Below are 17,885 nucleotides of genomic sequence, written 5' to 3' on the forward strand. Positions count from 1 at the left end.
TAATGCTGGTAAGCATGAGACTTTTTGTTGCTGTTGTTCTGGGATGAGAAAAGGTCTAGGGAATCTTGCTCGTGTGTGCAGAGGACAGACTGCAGGAAGACGCTAACTACACAAAAGATTTGGGAAACCCTCACATGGAAACACAGGTAAGTCACTCACAGAAAGTGACCATCTTGTGAAGAAAGAAAATCCTTAGTGACATGCCTCATTTTGTCAGCATTTGTTCTGAAATAAAGATTCAGGCATATTTTGCTTTTCTTTGTAATTAAAATGCCCCTCCTCCAGGGACTGCAATACCTTTATCTTAGTACACTTGGCATTTGGCTTCAGAAGACATTGCTCAGTTGACAAAAGGGTGTGTGCGTGTGTGTTGTGTGTGCGTGTGTGTGTGTATGAGAGAGAGGGAGAGAATATATTTAGAAGGATTGATGACACCAGCAATTTCTCGGCAGCCAGTCTGTATGTTTAAAATTCATCTAAGGGCAGAAGCCTTTCTTGATATTTTTTAGGACAATTGGTGATAATTTACAATAAGAAAATACATTGTCATAGGTTCTGAACTAAGACGGTTTTTATTTCCGATGAGGTTACCTTTAGAACATTCACTTTGACTTTCTGATTTTCCAAGAACTGGGAGTTTTGAGGAAACCCTGGCAGACACTGGTCTGGTCATTCCCAGGGAGGCTGAGGGACTCCTGCCAATAAATACTTTACGCTCATAGTTCGGAGTAAGGGAAGCAAGTTTCATATCTCTCTCTTTTCTCTTTCTGCTGTTTTTCTATTTTTGTCATGTTTCAGCTTTGATGTCAAAATGTAATCAATAAGTAGAGGAAAATGTAGGGAAATTAATGCAGATTGGGTGATGTTTTTCACAATCCTTAAAAGAAAATCTTTAGGACAAGTGGAAAAAAAAATGGCTTAAAATGACCTGTCCACCCAGTGGAATCATTTTATGGTTTTCTTTCATAGCATTCCAGAGAGAGGGAAAATGAAAAAGCAAGCGGCTGGGCACGGTGGCTCACGCCTGTAATCCCAGCACTTTGGGAAACCGAGGCGGGTGGATCACCTGAGTTCGGGAGTTTGAGACCAGCCTGGACAACATGGAGAAACCCCGTCTCTAGTAAAAATACAGAATTAGCTGGGCATGGTGGCACATGCCCGTAATCCCAGCTACTTGGGAGGCTGAGGCAAGAGAATCACTTGAACCCAGGAGGCAGAGGTTGCCATGAGCCAAGATGGTGCCATTGCACTCCAGCCTGGGCAACAAGAGTGAAACTCTGTCTCAAGAAATGAAAAGAAGCAAGAAGCAGATATAGAACCCCCTTTGGGGTGGGAATATGGTGAGGGGTGTGCACCCAATGGGGCTAAATGTGGTTAACTTGGAAACAGATTGTGGTGTGTGTGAAGGTGGCCATCCGATAACAAGGCTGGATTGTCCTGGCCACAGTGTCACCACACAGGAAAGAGGATTGCTTACCGCTGGTCAAGCAATCTATGAAATGTGTCTTCAGATCAGAAAAATCTTTAGGCCCTTAGTCATACAAAAACCTCTTCTTATATTCTGTAGTCCACTGTTTTGACTGGACAGTTACCCTGTTTAATCAATAATGAGGGCCAGTCTGAATGATTCAGCTCTCAGGATGGAGTCGGGGGACTTTGATGATTTTCTGTATTTCCACAGATGGATCCACCTTCCTTTTTCTGTGTCATGTGAGGCTATTTTCTTCTACATTCCTTTGCCTTAGCTATTCAAATTACATAAACAGTCACGAGTGATTCTTTTAAAACAGCTTTTACTTTGAGTGTTGTTAGCATTTTTAACACCACAGTGAAAAACTCATGATTTTTTCCTCCAATGTAAAAAAAAAAAAAAAAAAACGGAGTAAATACTAACATAAGAAGCATTTAATCAGAAAAGTCACATACAAAGATACAAAAGAAATTCCACAAAAAAACCCAGAAAAATAGTAATGATAAAACTTCACTGATATATGACATGAAAATTCAATGGAAAGGAGTGAAATTGATTCTGGTTCTGTGTGATTTTTTTTCCTTCATTCTCTCTGAGTGTTAATGTCAGTTCTCTGCAGGTAAAAGGATGCTGTAGCACAAGCAAAGATTTCAGCTGTTCTTCATTAGGGTGACTTTATGAACCACGGGTGGCATCAGAAAGTGTATTAGATTCTGCCTTTCCATTTTGTGGCTAGCCTGATTGGAAGGAAAAATGCTGCTGAAATAGTCTGGTAACTTCTCTCCAGGGAGAGGAACGCCCCACATTGCTTTAACTCAAGGAAGCTGTTTCTGAGCTTGGAACAAGGCCACATCTAGCGCTCTCTGCCCGAGGAGAGATCCTCAGAATGGAAGCCTCTAGAGGCTTCAAGATTTAGAAGCAATATCAGAAGCACCTGGGGCTGGTCTCAGAGGAGACAGGACTTCATTTGCCCTTTTTCCTTCTCAGGAGAAGATGAGACAGAAATACGGAGTCCATAAGAGCCATTAAAACAGTACTGTTTTGCAAGATTTCCTTTTCTTTGATTGAATTGGTTGTTAAAAGGAAGAAGTTCTTTTTTATTACTACAACTTGGCACAATGCCATGAGTTAAAGTTGAACAAGAATCACAAAGTCATCAATGGTTTTCTAAGAGTTAGAGTCCAAGACTCTTAGGAATGAAATAAGTCAAGAACCTTCTCCTGGCATTTGGGTGCATTTTTTTAAACTAAAACTATTACACAAATATTGTGCACCTACTATATGCCCCATCCTCTGGAGAGTTTGAAGTTTGAGTCTGCTTTTTCATCATTCCCAACCTCTTTATAAGTGCTTCTTCACTTTGTGGGTGGAAGTTATGAAAAATTTAGAAAACAGAGCATGGTATTAGTGTTCACTGAACCCAGTGATCTCAGCGTTTTGAAACAACAACCTGCTTGCTGTAAGTGACCTCCTCACTGCTTTCACCAGTGCCCTTTTAGCATCAAGCTTTGCTAAAACAGTAAAGAATGATACAGAGCTGCCATGTACAGTTGTGGGTGTTGTACAGTGCATTATTCCAGGGGTGTGTTATTTCTTTCATAGACACTAGAGACTTTGTATATTTGCTATCATAATTTTCTAGAAGAATCCATCAAATTGTCATATTCTAGTAAGTGTATTATGACCAGCTTCTGACGGATGAAATTATCTTTAGTAAGGAGCTCCCTTTCCTCATTTGCACAAGTGCCTCAAGAATTAGTGGTAGTGTGGTGTGAAGGTAGAGTTCTGCTTTGCTAGTCCAGTTCATTGTGTCTGATTTCTAAATAATACCTTTATTTATGGGAAGTTGGGGCATCAGACCTGTAGACCACTGGGTCTGTGTACCCGTCAAAGTTCACCTAAGCCAGTTTGGGGCTCAGGTCTCCGGTCCAATCCAATCCACAGAAAGCCCCCCTGCCCTACCTTGATACCAGGAGCTACAAAGTGAAGAGAGCTATTTAATATTTCTCCTTGTGAATCAACCCACCCCTTGTGAGCCAAGAAACACAGCTTCCTTAAAAGTTCAGCAGGTTAAGTATTAATTCATAAATTTAGGTTTGCAAGGAAAAGTTTAAAAAATTATGTATAACTCAATTTTATTTCTGCCTCTAAGCCCCCCAAACCCTGCACCCAAATTTAGACTGGCTGATAGAAAATTTCTCCTCAGTTATTATTGCTTCCAGTCCATTCCCCCACAGATTTGGATAACAGTTCTGGGATTGTAGGGATTGTGAGTCGGGGAGAGGCACACTTGGTTATGGGTTTAAGTAGATTATGGCTGAGGGGGCCGGAAGTCTTATCGTCTATTTGCTTTCTGCCACACATTTCTCTTGAGGAGCTGAGGACAAAGCTGCCTGCTTGAAACATTGGGGAGGAAAAGGGGAGAAGGAGCATGTTTACTTTATCATATTACAGTATTCTCTCATCACATCGGCTTGTTGCCAGCCCTTGGGGCTGTTTTGGTGGGTGTGGACGGTCCTGGCCGTATGTCACACACCGGTGCACCATTTTCCAACTTCCCAGCCCATTTCCAAGCCTTGGGACTCGCTGTTGTGCTTCCTGCTTCCTGCACATCCATATCTCTTTACTGCTAGCATCTGGGCTCACTGAAGTGAGGTGATGAGGGTTAAGTTGCCTTGCAGAGCCCTCGTTTCAGAAAACAGTGCTCAGTGCAACTGAAAGGACTTCCCTTCTAATCCCAAGGAGGAACACGGCTTCTGGAAGAATTGGACTCATGCTGGTCTTCGATCACTTGAATGAAGCTGCAGGGAGGGATAGGCAGATTTTCTAGGACCTGCTTCTAGAATGTTCACAAGGAATCGTGCTGCTGTTGTGGCTTTGCAGGTTCTTGGAAAGTGGGGAGGAGTGAAGGTTCCTCCAGTTCACTCCTAAGCGACCTTGGCAAGTAAACTGTTGGATGGTGGTATCTGCTTTGTCTGTCTAACAGGATTAGCATGCTCTTTAGGCCACTGTGATGGCCCAAGCCTGTAATCTCAATACTTTGGGAGGCAAAGGAAGGAGGATTGTTTGAGGCCAGGAGTTTGAGACCAGCCTGGGCAACACAGAACCCCATCTCTACAAAAGAAATTTTTTAAACAATGTTCTTTAGTTGTTTTTAAACTTGACTGTGCATAAGAATTGTCTCTTGCTATCTCCAGAATTTCTGCTTCTATAAGCCTAAGATGGGTCCCAGGAAATCTGCATTTTTTCCCCCAGCACCACAGAGGATTCTCACATTAGTGGTTTCTATACTACTCTTTGAGAGTTACTATTTAAGTCAAAATGCATGCTGGGCTTTGCAAACTATAAAGCACCACCCTTATGTGAAGAAGGCTGTTTTTAATATTATAATTGGGAATGATTGGCTTTTCCTTGCTCATTGTCTTTTTAATACAGCCACCAAGTTTGAACTAAACAGATGAGTCTGAGCATGAGGTTGCTCTTTACATTTCTAACCTAAAAAGTCACATCTGTTGGAACAATTTTCATGATAGTTTATTTTTTCCTCCTTATGTTTTCTGAATTAGCAAATTAATGTATGTTTGCTTAAAAAATTGCAAACCATACTGCCACGTGTGTGTCAAAAACAGAAAGGTTATTCTCACTCTTCCTGCTGATTCCTGTGGGCTTGCTGACTTACTGCGTCCGTAGGGTGGGGGTCTGGGCCCTCAAATCTGTTCTAGTTTTCGGTTTATCCAGATAACTTCAGAGACCAGCTAGAAAGATGCTAGAGGTGTTCTAGAGTGCATTTTCAAATATTGCCATTATTCAGTCCCAAACAAGAATTTGACTTTATCTTTCATTTAAAATTCATTTTAAAAATCTGCTTCAAATTCCACATAGGAATGATGAAACACTTGCCACAGTGTTGTCAATAAAAGCCTCTTGGTGCTGACGGGTTTACTGATGGGTAAGCACCAGAGAGCACCTGCTGCACATTTGGAATCTCAGCCAAATGTTTCTCCCTAGCCCACCTGTCTGATTATGAGTGTTGGGGCAAGAGAGGCTTGTTAAAAGTTCCTAGTCCTCAGCCCTGGAGAACAGACTGGAGGCCCTGAAAGGGTACCCAACCTCCTGGCTTCCGACCCACTAGAAGTTCTTGCTGAACACATACAAGCCTTAAATTGCCCCAAGGATGGCCAGGAAAGTCAGTCTGGGCTGCCAGTGATTAATGCTGGCAATATATGCAGCAGCCTGCTCATTGTGAGGTTAAGCGTGCGAGAGCTTCTCCTTGGGGGATTCTCAAGATGCCTTCTGGATAACAGGCAAAATTAGGCAAACCCAATGCCCTAAGATGTGCAGAGTCACACTCTTTCCCATGGATTACCCTGTCCTAATCTTGCTAGCTGTGTGAAGCTCTTCAAGGCTGTGGCTGAAGAATCAAGATGCTGGGAGAACCCAAAAATTCATTGAAAACAAACAAGCCAATTAACTCCTTTTGCAGCACTTTCTCATCACAATTGGAATATCTGGTCATGACAGTGAATTTTAGATAAGACAGAAACAAAATTGTGGTCATACTTTCAGCTCTGTAACTTTTCTTCTGTTAATACATTCATATATTTTGTATCTTTTTTAGTGCAATACAACTTTTATTTCTTTTGTTATTTTGAAGCCATAAAAAAAACTTATAAAGATTTCACTTATCGTGCTGTATTTTTTCTCTGAACCATTTAAAGGTGTGGCCCCTTGTTCTCCAACTTTAGTATGTATTTCTTACAAACAAGAAGGTTCATCTACAGAGCTATGATGCAACCACAAATATCAGGAAATTTACATTGATGCATTACTACCGTCTAGTCCTCAGACTTGATTCCAATTTTACTGATTGTCCTAATAATGTCCTTTATAGCCAAAGGCTCCAGGTTCAATCATGTGCTGCATTCTGTTGTCATGCCTCTCAGCTTCCTTCAGTACAGGACATTTTCTCTGTCTTTGACACTTGTGACCTTGACACTTTTGAGGGCTTCAGGCCAGGGTTTTATTTTGTACTACATCCCTCACTTTGGATGTTTTCTTATGATTGAATTCAGGTTATTTGTCTTTGCCAGGGATGTAGCAGAAGTGATGCTGGCTTGCATCCTAGCAGGTGGCACACAATTTAAATGTGTCTGCATTACTGATAATGTTCCCTGTGATCATTAGATTAAAGTGATGCCTACCAGGCTGGTTCACGATACTTAACTCTTGATCCTTTCAGAATTAAGAGGTATTTCGTGGGAAGAAGATTTGTGATTATGTGACTATCCCATGAAATACTCTTACAGATCTTTTTTTATGCCTGTATGGACTTCTGGTTTTTTAGTTTTATTCATTGGGTTTTAATGCATTGCTGTCATTATTTTCTGAAATGCTCAAATTGTCTCCTGTTCCGTCATGTTTTTTAAAACATGTTTCCACCACTTTTTGAGCACTTTGTTGCTTTTTTGCATGAAACAATGTTCTAGGTTCAGCTTGTACCTTTTCTTCCCCAGCATGAGAAAGAGCCATCTCCAAGGCTCTGGTTTTTTTTGTTTTGTTGTTGTTTGTTTTTTGTTTTTGTTTTTTAGTAGGTATCAGTATTTAGAAGCCAAGATCTGGGAGCTAGGTGTGCTTACTGCTACCGGTATTGATGTTGCTAAGCATTCTCAGAAGACAAGCATATACAGAATATAAACATTTATAACATATCGATATATCTATCAAAAAGTATGAATTTATTGTGATAACCTTCAATTGCAGTCAAACAACACAGGTTTTATTTTCATTTTCTCCTTTTCCATGCTGTGTCTCACTTCACTGAGAATGAAAAATCTGGCTATCGTGGTTCTTAATTTACTTATTGATTATTCCTGGATCTAACCAGTCTCCTGCTGCTTCTACTGCCTATTTCCCTGTGTGGATGGCTTCCTTACTTCACTCAGAATCTGACGTCTCATGCTGGGCTGTCCCCCCAACTCCCCATACCAGTGTGGAAGTCTTTGCTACCCCACTCGGACTCCACACCTGGCATGCGGTTGCTTCCCCCGTGTGAACTCTCTTCCCACCCTTGGGCTTCTTAGGCTTCTTGTCCATGTGGATGCCTTCCTTACCCTGCTTGGGCACCAACAATACAGTGGCCCATCGCACACACCCACGCTCACAAACCCTCCACACCTACCTTGCTTGTCTCAGTCTCCTTGCTGTGTCTGAGTGATAAATGCCTAAATCATCGTTCATGTGACTTGGTTCAGAGGCCAGATGGTCACAACTCATGCTGCTGGCTTATTTGACCAATCTCTTTAGATTTAAGTCTCATAACACCTCATAATGCTTCTATTATCTGGCTTATTTATCTATTGATTGACTTTCTTTTATCTGTCTCCCCCTTTTAAATATAACCTCCACCATCAAGTGACCTTGTTTTTCTTGTCACTGCATGTCTTGATATAATAGGGAGTTATATCTGTCAGGATTCTCCAGAGAAACATATCAAGAGATTTACTTATTGTAAGATACTGGCACATATGATTATGGAGGCTGAAAAGTCTCATGATTAGCCATCTGCAAGCTGGAGACCTGGGAAGCTGGTGATGTAGTTAGAAGGCTCTGAGAGCTGGAGAGCTGATGTCAATTCCACTCTGAGTGTAAAAACCTGAGAACAGGAGCATGGAGGGCAGGGGAAGATCAATGAGTGAATTCAACCTTCCTTTACCTTTTTGTTCTATTCAGGCACTGAATGGATTGGATGAGGCTCATCCACATGGCAAAGGGCCATCTATTCTACTCTGTCCACCAATCCAAATGTTAATCTCTTCTAGAAACACCCTCACGGACACGCAGAAATAATGTTTAACCAGATAACTGGGCATCCAAGTTGACACATCAAATTAATCATCACAGAAGTCAATAAATACCTATGATTTGAAGGGATGGTATGTTGAAGCCATTTGGCCACTTTCACAGAGTCATGTTCTTATTAGGTGGCCTTTGAGAATGAGATTGACATCTGCCATTTGCAGTAGATTTCTTTCTCATGGCAATCGTTCATGCTATTCACCAAATACTTCTGGTTCTCTACCTCCCAGGAACACAGATAGGTCATATGATAAATTATGACCAAACGACATGCCAATAAAATGAGGGCAGAGGCATGGTGTGCTGCTTCCAGGAAGATATGTGTGCAATTTGCCTTGTTCCCATCCCTTTCTTGTGACCATAGGACATACTACAATATCCTTCATCAGTCTGGGGATCTGAGTGATGGTAAACACAGTCTTCACTGCTGACTTGTGTTGGGCAGGAAGTGTGAGAAAGAAACAAACATCTGATCTGTCCAACACTGAGATTTAGATTTTGTTGCTGCTGCTGCATGTCCTATCCAATCCCAATGACTATTTCTTGAAACAAAAACAAATAAGGAATCTTATTTTAGTGTTACACTTGACTTCTGCCTGTAAGAAAGTTCACAGATGAGAAGAGCAGAATTTGAACTATGACCTTTGCAGGAGAGAGGAGCAAAGGAACAAGGGTGAACTGACACCCACTTATCTCGAGGCACAAAGATAATTTCGACTAGGGAGTGCCATAAAACCTTACAAAAGATACACTAGAGACCTGTTCAATATAGGCACATGATGGACTAGATGACCTGCCAAGCCTCTCATTTCCTCCTCTAATTTCTGTGATTATCAAAATGATGAAGTACTGCCAGTTCATTAAAATCCTGCTTTGAAGGCTGACCTGCGGTGCTTTGCACATCTCCGTCTCCTTGCTGTGCCTGAGTGATAAATGCCAAAATCATCATTTACGTGACTTGGCTTAAAGGCCAAACAATCACACCTCATGCTGCTGGCTTATTTGGCCAACTTCTTTAGCTTGAAGTCTCATCATCTCAGGGTTCTTTCACATATTCACTTATTTGTGCAACCACCATTTGAAGGAGCCGTGGCAACTAGATGAACATGACAAGACCTGTCTGAAAGTAGGAAAGCCCAGGCTGGTGGGTGGGACAGGGAAGTTGTGCTTGAATGAGAAACTGCTCCAGGATTTCTGCCTCGATCACTAGTTGGGCTGTGCTGGTCACCTTTCTTTGTGTATCATACCTTTTCTCCAAAATCAAATATTTACATTTTCTAATCAATAAGGGTAGAACTGGGAGGCTTTGTTCTTTTCCTTAAGCTTTCTTATCCCATGTATAAGCTATGTTCACTCAGTCAACAGGGATGGGTCTAGCCCTTCTCATATGCTTAGGTGATACAGTTGTGGGGAGCTACTGATTACTAGAACAGTGCTTATTAACTTGGATGTTGTATTAGTCTGTTCTCACGCTGCTATAAAGATACTACCTGGGACTGGGTAATTTATAAACAAAAGAGATTTAATTGGCTCATGGTTCTGCATGGCTGAAGAGGCCTCAGGAAACTTACAATCATGGTAGAAGGCGAAGGGGAAGCAGGCACCTTCTTCACAAGGCAATAGGAGAGAGAGAGAGACAGAGAGTGCAAAGTGGGAAGTACCACACTTACAAACCATCAGATCTCCTGAGAACTCCCTCACTACCACAAGAACAGCATGGGGGAAAATGCCCCCATGATCCAATCACCTCCCACCATATCCCTCCCTCAACACACGGGATTTGCAGTAGGAGATGAGATGTGAGTGGGGACACAGAACTAAACCATATCAGATGTGTCCCAGCTAAAATTCAGATTCTGGCTCAGTTGTTCTGTAGTGAGGCCTGAGATTCACCATCACCAACAAAATCCACCAACTGACACCAATGTTGCTAATTCTTAGACCATAACTGAATAGCAAGAAGCTAGAAGGAGTAGTCCCTGCTCTGAGGGATGTCATCATCTTGAGGACAAGGTAAAGTAAGGTCAGAAAATTGGAGACAGAACCGCATAGGTAGAAACAGAAATAGAAGCAAACACTGCTAGGCATTTTCACATTTTATCCTAAAGAATCAAATTTTCAATAGAGGTTCTCTTACAGTGAGGTCACAACTTGGATCTCAGGAAGTGGATGCTGAGACAGAGTTGGGGGTATAAAACATTTGAGAGATCAACATGTGTAAAGGAAGGGAGAGGAAGCAGGAATGGGCAGAAAGAAAAGCCAAACTGAGATGCAGGTCAACAAAGCTTCTTTTATTCCAGTGGTGGACTCTGGAGTGAATATGGCCCCTCAGAATATTTTGCATTTGAGCCAAATGGCCAGGCCTTCTATACTTTCTCCTCCATCTTGTTCAGCTACCAAATGCAGGTTGCCCCAGGAAGAGCATGGCCTTGGGAAGAGGAAGACCCTGAAGGAGCTGACAGCTGGAGTCTGATGTTCATGAGTTCTCTGCAGTTGAGAAAAAAGCCCTTCCCTGAAGAGGGTGGGAGGTCTGGGTGGTTCACTTTAGTACCCACTATGCTGTTATGTGAACAGTTCAGGCAGAACTCCTTTCCTAAGGTTAGAAACTGAAATATCAAGGGGCCAGCTTTGTATGGTTGCTTTGGAGCTGATCAATATAGCAATTGATAAATGGATTCCCAAAGTAGGTTCTTTCCATAAGGCATGGCTCCTCAAAACCTTAATCATGCAGATTTCTTGGGGGATGAAGGTTTCCATTTATTTGTAAGAAGTGAAAGAGTGATTCAGGCAGGCAGACCACTTGCAGAAAGGGATCTCCACCTATGAGTATAATCTTGAAGGAAAGGCAGGTCCATAAGGACCTCAGCAACTTGCTTAGGAAAGACTAGCAGCTTAAATAAAATCTGGAAAAATAAGGGTGTACGTAAAGCCTTCATAGAAAGATTTCAGAAATCATTAATCTTTTTAGTTTTGAGCTTCTCAGAACTTCAGTAAAATACTGTAGGCTTTATGGAAGTTACCAGTGATTCATTTTGTGGCATTCAACTTCTACATGTGTGTTGTTCAGAATAAGTGATATAAGGAGAAAGATACTTCCTTTTGACTTTTAATTATGAGTGATAAAGCTATCGACAGAGTAGAAGTCAAGCATTTCTAGTTAGGCTACTGGTGAGCCAGATATGGGGGTGATGAATTAGTTACCTACTGCCACAAAACAAATTACCATAAAACTTAAGGGCTTAAAACAACACACTTATAAACAAATCTGACAGTTTCTCCGAGCCAGGAATCTGAGGATAGTTTAGCTGGGTATCTCAGGCTCAAGGTCTCTCACAAGGCTGTAATTAAGGTGTCAGCCAAGGCCATGGTCTCATCTGAAGGCTCCACTGGGGAAGAATTAACCTCCATGCTCACCTGAGTGGTGACTGGCAGGATTCATTGCCTTGAGGGTTTATGGATTGAGAGCCTCAGTTCTTTCCTGATGGCTGACTATGAGCTGCCTATACTTCTTTACTACCTCTTCAACAGGGCAGTTGACCTCGTCAAAATGTGTGTGCTGAAAGCTGCAAAGATGTGGAACCAGACTAAGTGCCCACTGGTCAATGAGTAGATAAAGAAAATGTGGTATCTAAACACCATGGAATACTAGTCAGCCATAAAAAGGATTGAAATAATGTTTTTTTGCAGCAACTTGGATGGAGCTGGAGGCCATTATGCTAAGTAACTCAGGAAGGGAAAACCAAATATGATATGATCTCACTTATTAGTGGAAGCTAAGCTATGAGGACACAAAGGCATAAGAGTGATATAATGACTTTTGGGGACTCAGGAAGATTGGGGAGGGTAAGGGATAAAAGACTGTGTTGGGTACAGTGTACACTGCTCAGGTGACAGGTGCACTAAAATCCCAGAAATCGCCACTAGAGAACTTATCCACATAACCAAAAACCATCTGTAATTCAAACATTGTTGAAGTAAAAAATGTGCATGCCAAAATAGCAATAGAATGTCACGCAAGATGGAAATCAGTCTTTGCAGTGTCAGAAGTGACAGCCCATCATTGTTGCCACACTTTTCCACTGGAAACAAGTCACTAGTACCAGCCCTCATTGTAAGGATGAGGTTACACAAGAGAACACCCATAGGTAGAGATCCCTGGGGGCTATTAATAAAGATTTATTGATTAATAAGGACAAACTAAAAAGCAGACATTTTAGAAAACTGTCTACATCTAAGGTAAACCATCGAAAGAGAATTCTGATTAATTCAAAGTTAATGGTAACTGGCATAAAAAGTTGGTCATAGGCCAGGTGCAGTGGCTTGTACCTGTAATCCCAGCACTTTGGGAGGCCAAAGTGGGAGGACTGCTTGAGACTAGGAGTTCAAGACCAGCCTGAGCAACATAGTGAGACCCCATTTCTACAAAAAAAAATTAGCCAGGTATAGTTATGCATTTCTGTGGTCCCAGCTACTTAGGAGATTGAGGAGGGACAATTCCTTGAGCCCAAGAGTTCGAGGTCACAGTGAGCTATGATTGTACCACTGTACTGCAGGCTGAGCAAGAGAGAGAAACCCTGTCTTAATAAAAAGGAATTAAATTTAAATGTTTAAAAAAAGAGGGTTAGTCAGTTTCAAGACTCTAGGTCAACAAAAGTAATCGAAGACACTCATACTTTAGTGATGCTGAGTTGGAACATTAAAACTTAGAGCTAACCAACTGATAAGATTTCATCTAACAGAACCTCACTGAAGGACAAAACTCTGGATGTTTGAAAGAAATAGTTTGAGTAAGCCGCCAGCATGAGGAGTTAGACTCAAAAGGTAGTCGATGGTCCATAAACTACTTTAAGGTCCTTGCTACTGCAGTTTCTTCTGTTTTGATGGAAGCTAAAATGCAACTTTGGGTGCAGAGTGAAATTGCTCAGTATAACGGAGTAGAGGGTAGGAAGCATGGCCCCTTGCTGGAGGCAAGAATATCTGAAGAGAGGCTCTGTTGTGGCAAAGGAAGATTGGGAATAAGATCTATTTCAAACACCTCTTCCCTTTATAAAATCACTAGGAAAATTCTCCACTTGTCACTAATGCTTTGTGGAAAAGGAATCTTATGGGAAAAGGAATCTTCCGGATGAGAGGGAAGCTTCTGAATAATGTTAAACATGCATCAGAGCAAAAGGAATAGAGAATTGAATGTTTTACCCCCTATGCATTCATCTATCCTTTCATTCAACAAATGTAATAGTCATCACAGTCCACTGAGTGCTGACGATACAGAGATAAACAAGACTGATACAGTCACTGCCCAGAGTCACCTAAAGTGCAAGCAGACCTAAGGAGATGAGGGAAACCCCTACAGCTACTCTGACAAGTCATGACCAATGGCAAGAAGAGGACTGCTGCTGAAAAATATCGAGCTGTGTGTGTGAGCATGTGTGTGTTCGCATGTGTGTTTTCACGCTTGTGCATGTTTGTGTGTATATGTGTGTGCATACAAGTAACCAGAGGAGTTATTCCAATTGGAAAATGGTTTATTATGCACTTGAAGCAACCTCTTCTGAAATCACAGTTTGAGGACTCAAGATGAAACCACATGCATTGGTAAGGGCTCTGGAATGTGACTCTGGAGCTTTCTCACTCTGCCCAGAATCAGTGGGCATTATTTCTCAGACAGCAGGTTGGCAAGGGAAGGAATAAGATTCCTCAGTTCACTTCTGCTGCCTCAAGTGTTTGTACAACCTGGAGTTGACTTTTCGCCCCTCCTCTCCGGAAGACCGAAGTCATACATTTTTAATTGGAGTTTTTCAGCCAAAGAGCAGGCTGGCTTGCTGCCCAACTTATGGGTGAAGATGTCGAGAGAGAAACCCTCACCTTCTGTCCCGCTGGCAGCAAATGAAAACAAACCACTTTTCTTCCTCTCCCAGCTGTTTTCTCTCCTCCACAGGCCGACTCTATTTAAAGCGCTGGCTCCTTAACTCCTTTTAAGCCAAGGGACAGCAATCTCCTGACAGCCTTTGTTTTTCCCTGGTGAATCTAGGCTGGGAAGGCGTGGAGAACTTAGTTTCCCCACCAGCTCCTTTCCCACCTCCTGTCCCCAGTGAGTTCAGCTGAGAGAGAGAGAGAGAGGAGAGTGAGTGAGTGAGTGAGTGTGTGTGTGTGTGTTGGGAGGAGCAGTGTTACAGCTCCCCAAAAGCAGTAAGTCAGCATCATTTAAAACCACGGTTGATAACATTTATTTCTAATTCTTTAAAGCTGTCTTTAAACAAAAATAAAGCCTGAAACCTACATAGCACTCTCATGGGGACAATCTTGCTTTGGCTCAGTTTGGTAATTCAATTGTGATGGGTGAAGTTGTGCAGTCATAGCAAAAGAGAGGAGGAAAAAAAATAAGCAAAAGGAGGGAAGAAAAGCCTGCCAGCAGCTGTCATCTATCTTGTGAGAAGTAAAAAGTGCTTACCCGTGCCCAGATAGTAAATCCTACCTGCTTTATTAAATAAATGTAGTATTTCACTCAGGGAAGGAGACCTTTGGAATATCTGGAAAACCGTGCAGGCTTTGAAATGGAATAAAGATTGATTTATGTGGCGTTTCTCTTGTATGTGTGTTTTTCCTCCCCCCGACACAAAGAATGGTAACTGAGACACAAAATGCATTTTGAAAGACCAAGAAAAGGAGCTGGGTATTGGGAATTTGGCTGTTTTATTTATCTTACTTTTTCTTCAAAAGGGATCATATGATTTGTTGGATAGCCAGAAGTTTTATGATATGAGCATTGCAGGGCTCTTTCAAGGAATGACGCCAGCGTATGCCAAGGGCCTGGCCTGGAGCTTGTTATGTAGTAGGCATTCAGAAATGGTGGCTATTCTGCATAATTAGGGATTGGTAATTTGTGGTTTTGACATTCTTTGTTTTGTACCCTACTTTGCACCAAAGATAATTGAGCAGTGATCTATTAATGTCATTTCCATTGCAGGTGATAGAAAGCCAAATAAAATGGGTATAATACTAAAAAAAAAAGTTGGCTTAAGAAACTAAAAATTCCATGAGGTTACGGCTTCAGGTAAGGCTAGATCCAGAGGCTTAAATTATAGCCATCTCTTCACTCTGATTGCATATGACAGCTTTAGCCTCAGTCAGGACCTCTCTTGTGGTGGCCCCAAACAATTTCAGGCTCTATCCCCAGGTTTACACCTTTTCTGGTTCATCTCAGCAGGTGAAGCAGTTTTTCTTCTAAGGGGCACCCACAAGTTGTAGGGATTCACTGTAGTTGGGTGAACTTAGCTCATGGATACAGCCTGAATAAGGCATTATGGCCAGGGGGTTGGGATCGTGCTGACTGGCACAATTCCCCCTTCTCCTAGCTGTAGATAGAGTCTACCCTGCCCAAACTTCCTGGACTGACAATGGGAAAGGGTGGCACTCTGAGGAAAATGGGGATGTTATTACCTGAAAAGAGGGACAAAGCCAATAGAGATCCACATACATGACTGAAATAAATTCTAGGAGCTTCAATTCATCCATCTTCTTTCCTACAGTTTTCACCTTTTCTTCCCCATTTCTCTCTCATCTATTCAGCAGCTATGTGAAGGCTTGCTGAATGTCAGCGCCCACATGAGCCCTAGAAATACAACAGACTGTTTCAGAAGTGGATGTTTTTGCCTGCTCAATTATTTGATAACTTCAATATACATTTAGTGAATATTTACCCACATGTTCAATGTTCACCCTTTTGTGCTGAGCCTAGTTTAGGTACAGATGAAGGAGAAGGGAGAAAAAAAAATCACCCAACTCTTGCCCCTGGGAAAGAAAGGCATGACCACGTAATAAATCACATTTAAGGACTTATATTTCAGCTGCCAGGCTAAATACTTTGTGTAGATTATCTTTAATGTTCACATAGCCCTGAGGGGTGTATATACTATTGTTACGCTAATTTCTCTGATGAGGAAGCTGAGGTTTGGGATTCTATTTCTAACCACCACTCTATACTATCTCCAGGTCATTTTTAGTCTCTCTCTGCCTCAGTCATTTTTGTTGAATGAGCAAATATTTACTAACTTAACATATATGTTAATATATGTTGCACATATATTAATCTGTGCCTGCCATGTATTAAAATCTGTGCTGAGGCCAGGCATGGTGGCTCATGTTTGTAATCTCAGCATGTTGGGAGACTGGGGTGTGGGCAGATCACCTGAGGTCAGGAGTTCAAGTTCAACCTGGCCAACATAGTGAAAACCCATGTTTCCTAAAAATACAAAAATTACCCATGCGTGGTGCTGCACGCCTGTAATTCCAGCTACTCGGGAGGCTGAGGTAGGAGAATCACTTGACCCTGGGAGCTGGAGGTTGCAGTGAGCTGAGATCATGCCACTGCACTGCAGCCTGAGTGACAGAGTGAGACTCCATCTAAAAAAAAAAAAAGAAAAATTATGTTCTGAGCATGGGAATGCAACAGTGAAAAAGATGGGCCCGGTCTCTACCACTTCTCAGCCACTGCTTGTGCATGAGTACTGAACCAGTCACTGAAGGATCCCTGGGATGAGGTCGGGGGGTGCAAGAACAAGAAGAGGAGCAGGCAGAAGACCCCAGGCCTGCCCTGGGGAGAGAAGTCAGCCACACGGATGTGTCTGCCAGGTCTGCTAGATGTAAAGAAACATCTGTCTGGTCTTACAAGAAGTCAAGAAAAAAGGGAGGTCATTCCTCGGAGATCCCATTTCTTCTCTGCAGCTTTTAGGGATCTGCGTTTCCCACCACTGCCTTGGAGCAATGGTCCCACATACGCTTGTCCACCTCTCTGACTCCCTGAGCTCAACTGTGGACTGCAGGACAGAGGTGGGTGGGGCATCCTGTTAGAGTCTGACTTCCGGGAATGAGAAGGGCTGATGGCTCATATATGTAAAGTGTGGGTTACTGCCCAGCCCTGAGATAGTGCTATGGATTCCTTCTGACAGTGTCTGAATGTGCTCCTGAGCAAGGCTGACGCGTGTCCTAAGGCTGTCATGGCAGAATACCACAGAGGGAGTGGCTTACCCCACAGAAATTCATTTCTCATCGTTTTGGAGACTGAAATTCAAGATCCCGGTGCCAGCAAGTTTGGTTTCTCTTAGGGCCTCTCTGTCTGACTTGCAGATGGCTTTAGGTTTTAGAGAGGACGCCGTTCAAACCTGACTTTCTCATGCCCAATGTAGCACCCACACATCCTTCTAGATGTCACACAATTCCTTTTATATTCACTGTGCTTCCTTTACAGTGGTCCTGAGGGCATTGCTGGGACATGGCCTTGGGGCATGTGTGAAGGGGTGGTGGAAAGTCCTGACCTCGGCCGAAAGGCCAGCTGGTGAGAGTGCTTTCAGTGATCACAGCCAGGTGCCACTTGGTGCACCTCTGTGGCTTTTAGGCAAAGGTTTTTCCCAGCACTGCATTGGAGCATGGTCCCACATGTGCTTGTCAACATCTCTGACTCCTTCAGCTCAATGCAGACAGTCCACAGGTGCAGTCTGGGCAGTGGTGGCAAGAAGCTGCCTCCCATGGTCAGGCTCTCATTGCTTCTCTCCATTGGCTT

This window comes from Rhinopithecus bieti, unplaced genomic scaffold, assembly GCF_001698545.2.
Source record: "Rhinopithecus bieti isolate Rb0 unplaced genomic scaffold, ASM169854v2 scaffold_5179, whole genome shotgun sequence".
NCBI classification, from domain to species: domain Eukaryota; kingdom Metazoa; phylum Chordata; class Mammalia; order Primates; family Cercopithecidae; genus Rhinopithecus; species Rhinopithecus bieti.